Source organism: Pseudochaenichthys georgianus, unplaced genomic scaffold, assembly GCF_902827115.2.
Source record: "Pseudochaenichthys georgianus unplaced genomic scaffold, fPseGeo1.2 scaffold_1293_arrow_ctg1, whole genome shotgun sequence".
In the NCBI taxonomy this organism is placed as follows: domain Eukaryota; kingdom Metazoa; phylum Chordata; class Actinopteri; order Perciformes; family Channichthyidae; genus Pseudochaenichthys; species Pseudochaenichthys georgianus.
In genome coordinates this window covers 14,842-20,000 of record NW_027262194.1, presented here as the reverse complement: position 1 = coordinate 20,000, position 5,159 = coordinate 14,842, and positions in this window count along the sequence as shown.

The window sequence follows — 5,159 nt, the reverse complement described above, 5'->3', positions numbered from 1 at the left end:
TTTGAAACCGTTTGAAATGACTGGCGGGTGCTGATGGAAAGCAGGCGGAAATAAATGGATTGTTTACCCAGGAAAAGGTGTTTAAAAGGCGGGTAAAGTGTCCCTGCAGCTCCTCCATGACGGTAATAATGATTAGAAATCATTTACAGGGCAGAAAGCTCTTTTTAAAAGTGAAAAAACGATTTGAAACCGTTTGAAATGACTGGCGGGTGCTGATGGAAAGCAGGCGGAAATACATGGATTGTTTACCCAGGAAAAGGTGTTTAAAAGGCGGGTAAAGTGTCCCTGCAGCTCCTCCATGACGGTAATAATGATTAGAAATCATTTACAGGGCAGAAAGCTCTTTTTAAAAGTGAAAAAACGATTTGAAACCGTTTGAAATGACTGGCGGGTGCTGATGGAAAGCAGGCGGAAATACATGGATTGTTTACCCAGGAAAAGGTGTTTAAAAGGCGGGTAAAGTGTCCCTGCAGCTCCTCCATGACGGTAATAATGATTAGAAATCATTTACAGGGCAGAAAGCTCTTTTTAAAAGTGAAAAAACGATTTGAAACCGTTTGAAATGACTGGCGGGTGCTGATGGAAAGCAGGCGGAAATACATGGATTGTTTACCCAGGAAAAGGTGTTTAAAAGGCGGGTAAAGTGTTCCTGCAGCCCTTTAAATACAGTGTGCACATGGCTTTATTACCCATGAAATAGTGTGTGAAAGATGGGTAAATTTGCTGTGAATTTAAGGGAGATATGGCCCTTTCAAACAGGGAGATGACTGGCGGGTGCTGATGGAAAGCAGGCGGAAATACATGGATTGTTTACCCAGGAAAAGGTGTTTAAAAGGCGGGTAAAGTGTTCCTGCAGCCCTTTAAATACAGTGTGCACATGGCTTTATTACCCATGAAATAGTGTGTGAAAGATGGGTAAATTTGCTGTGAATTTAAGGGAGATATGGCCCTTTCAAACAGGGAGATGACTGGCGGGTGCTGATGGAAAGCAGGCGGAAATACATGGATTGTTTACCCAGGAAAAGGTGTTTAAAAGGCGGGTAAAGTGTTCCTGCAGCCCTTTAAATACAGTGTGCACATGGCTTTATTACCCATGAAATAGTGTGTGAAAGATGGGTAAATTTGCTGTGAATTTAAGGGAGATATGGCCCTTTCAAACAGGGAGATGACTGGCGGGTGCTGATGGAAAGCAGGCGGAAATACATGGATTGTTTACCCAGGAAAAGGTGTTTAAAAGGCGGGTAAAGTGTTCCTGCAGCCCTTTAAATACAGTGTGCACATGGCTTTATTACCCATGAAATAGTGTGTGAAAGATGGGTAAATTTGCTGTGAATTTAAGGGAGATATGGCCCTTTCAAACAGGGAGATGACTGGCGGGTGCTGATGGAAAGCAGGCGGAAATACATGGATTGTTTACCCAGGAAAAGGTGTTTAAAAGGCGGGTAAAGTGTCCCTGCAGCTCCTCCATGACGGTAATAATGATTAGAAATCATTTACAGGGCAGAAAGCTGTTTTTAAAAGTGAAAAAACGATTTGAAACCGTTTGAAATGACTGGCGGGTGCTGATGGAAAGCAGGCGGAAATAAATGGATTGTTTTACCCAGGAGAAGGTGTTTACAAGGCGGGTAAAGTGTTCCTGCAGCCCCTAAGTGCCTGATTGTTTCAGAGACCCATAGCCGTGACACAGTGAACCATTTACATCCAAAAGTATCCATTTAAAAGTCATTTGTGTAGGGGGAAAAGGGTGCAGAGAGAAGCCTGAAAATGCCTCTCCAGCACCACAGAGAGCTCGCAGGTGCTGGAGAGGGGGAGACAGGCTCACAGGCAGGCCCGGGGACCCCTGCAGAACCCACAGCTGCTGGGTATCGACAAGGCGGTTTGGCAGTCCGCCTTTCAGCACCCAAACTCGGCCCTGAGACAGCCAGCCAGCCCCCCTCAGCTACAAGGAGCCAATAGCCCTCCAAACTCTTTGCTTACGGCCATACCACTCTGAGACACTAGGGGCGTTTCGAGTGGTGGAGCAAGAAAGAGCACAGCAAATGTTTGGTAGAAAAACGGATAGAAAGATCATTTATTGGACGATTTCAAAGCGGACTCTTGGATATTAATCTTCCCCAGCAGCACTGCTGTCTGGGGGGAAAGTCCTCAAAGAATCGGATGGCTGGGAAGCCAGAAAAATCGAGAGAGAAAGACGGAAAAGATCCCTGCAGCTGGGGAGAGGAAATGGAGAAGGAAGGGAGAGCAGCAGATGGCTTCTGTAACGAAAGTGGACGGTGGAATGTAAAGGGGAACGACAGTATGAAGGACGGTGAGACAGCGGAGGACGGAGCGGAGATGGAGAGGAGGAGGGCAGGAGAAGGTACATCAAGAGAGAAGATACCAGCGGGGAAGAACCCGGAAATGGAGGTTGGAGAGGAGCGGAGCGGAGCAGAGGGCTACGCTGGGAATAAGAGTGGAAAGGGGAAAGGCGGCGGAGGAACCCACGAAGATAAAGGAAAGGAGGAAAAGAAAGAGGAAGAAAAGGCAGCGGGAGACGGAGAGAAGGAGGCGGCGGGGGAGGAGTACAGACAGGAGCTCACGCTGAGAGTGGCAATGGAAGGAGTTAATGTGACACTGACAATGATGGACATGCTGGTGGGGGTGCAGGAGCAGTGTGGGAGAGTGCTGGCATGCAGGATGAAGGGGGTAAGACAATATGAAATAACGATGAAGACGGAGGAGGGGAGAGACTTGCTGCTGGAGGGTGTCAGGGTGAAGGGAGTGCTGATAAGTGCTAGGAAGCTGAGTGAAAATGAGGTGACAGTTTCGTTTATGTATTTGCCGGCATACATTGGGGATGGAGTGATACTGGAGAGATTACGGGAGTGGGGGGTGGAGCCAGTGTCGAAGATACACAGGAGGAAAATCCAGGGGACACAGGTGGCTGACGGGACAAGATTTCTGAGAGTGCTGTTTAAAGGGGAGATACACTCACTCCCTTACTCAACCAAATTAAGGGTGGCTGGAGGGGAGGAATACTTCGGTGTTAAACACGATGGGCAGAGGCAGGTGTGCCGGAACTGCTTGAAACCAGGGCACATATTCAGGGAGTGCCCGTTGATAAAATGCTACAGGTGTAAGGGGGTGGGACACCTGGCAAGGAACTGTGGGGCATGGAGAGATGGGGGGGAAGAGCAGCGCGGAGGTGGGGGTGGTGAGGAGTTCCCCCCCCCGGAGGGTCCTTTCACCAGGGCCACCACCAACCCACCCTCAGAAACCCCAAAAACCCCGCCTTGCAACCCCCCACCTACCCCTATGAATGAGGGAGAGGGAGAGGCGGAGCCAGAAGAGAAGGAAGGGACTGATGACAAGAGAGTAAGGTCAGAAAGTAATGAGGATGAGGAGGAGGAGGAAAAGAGTGAAGAGGAGATGGAGGGAGGGAAAGGAACTGGGAAAATGACCAAGAAGGGGAGAAAGGGGAGACCGTTCGAGGAGAAGAAGAGGAAGAAAGAGGGCGGTAGCAGTGATGAGACGGAGGGAGGAGATGGAGCAGTGGAGATGGACGAAACAGAAGAAGAAGAAGAAGAGCCAGATGGGGCGTGGCCTGAAGCCGGAAGACTGAACCAGCCAAGGCCAAAGGTTGAGGGGGAGGGGAAGAAGATGAGGAAACTGCCGAGAAAAGAAAAAAGAGCGACAACGACAGAGGGAAGACGGGTGCAGCGGGAGAAATGGGCTGCAGCGGTTGCAGCGGCGGCGGCGGACAATGGGAAAGGGTGAGAGGCTGGAATGTTTTCTTCTCTCTCATATACCTAAAATGCTAAATGAGCGTGACGGTAATATCCTTTAATGGCTGTGGCCTAAAGGGAAAAGACAAAAGAGACCAGGCAATCAAGCTTTGCAAAGGGGACATAATATGTCTCCAGGAAACTCACTGGGATGAGAGGTGTGTGGAGGATGTGAGGAAAGAATGGATGGGGGAGGTGTTTGTTAATAATGGGGGGTTGAATGCAAGGGGAGTGGCAATTTTAGTTAAAGATGGGGTGGTGGAGAATGTGAGGGAAGTTGAGAATGATGGTGGAGGGAGAATGTTAGGTATTCTATTTGGATACATGGGTGAACTGTATAAAGTAATTAATGTTTATGCACCAAATGTGGAAAGGGAGAGGGAAGGTTTTTTTGAGGGGTTGGAGGGGAAATGTGGGGGGAACTGTATGGTGGTGGGTGATTTCAATGTGTGGTGTGGGATAATTGATGTGGCTGGGGGGATGGTCTTTAAAAGAGACTCCTCTCGAGAAATGTTAAAAAAAGTGATGGGGAAAAATGGGATGTATGACGTGTGGAGAGTGAAAAATAGGGACAAAAGGGTGTTTTCCAGGAAACAGGTGGTGGAGGGGGTGTTAAAGCAGAGCAGGATAGATCTGTTATACTGCAAGGGGAGCATGGGAGGAATGATAGATAACATTGGGTACAGGGCGGTGGCTATGAGCGATCATGCCATTTTATACTTCGGGTTAAATGAAAGAATCAGGGGGAAGAGCGGGGGGGTGTGGTGTTTAAATGGTAGGTTGTTAAAAGAAGTCGAATATAGGGTTAAAGTGAGGGAATGCATTATGAAACAGGGGAGTTGGACAGGTGTGGATATAGTGTGGTGGTGGGAGAGGTTTAAACAGGAAATAAAAAAAATGAGTATAAAATATAGTTGTGAAAGAAGCAGAAAAGGAAGAGAGAGGGAGAAGAAGGTTAGAAGGGAGCTAGAAAGAGAGGAAGGGAAGATGAGTGAGGAGGCAGGAAGAGAGCTGGGCAATTTCATGAGGTTACAGGGGGAGCTGGGTGAAATGGAAAGGGAGAAATGCATGGGGGCCATGGTAAGGAGTAGGGCAGAATATTTGGTGGAAGGGGAAAAATGCACGGGTTTCTTTTTAGGGTTAGAGAAGAGGAAGCAGGGAGGGAATCACATAGCACAAATTGAGGGGGAAAAGGGGGAAATCATCAAGGACCTAGTTGGGATAGCGAAAAGGGTAGAGGCTTTTTATGGGGATCTGTTTAGAGAAGAGAAGCTAGATGAGGGGGGCTTAGAGGCAACTCTAAGTAGTATGCATAGGAGGTTGAGTGAAGAAGGGAGGGGAATGTGTGAGGGGAAAATAGGAAAGGGGGAGGTTGAGATTGCATTAAAAGGGTTG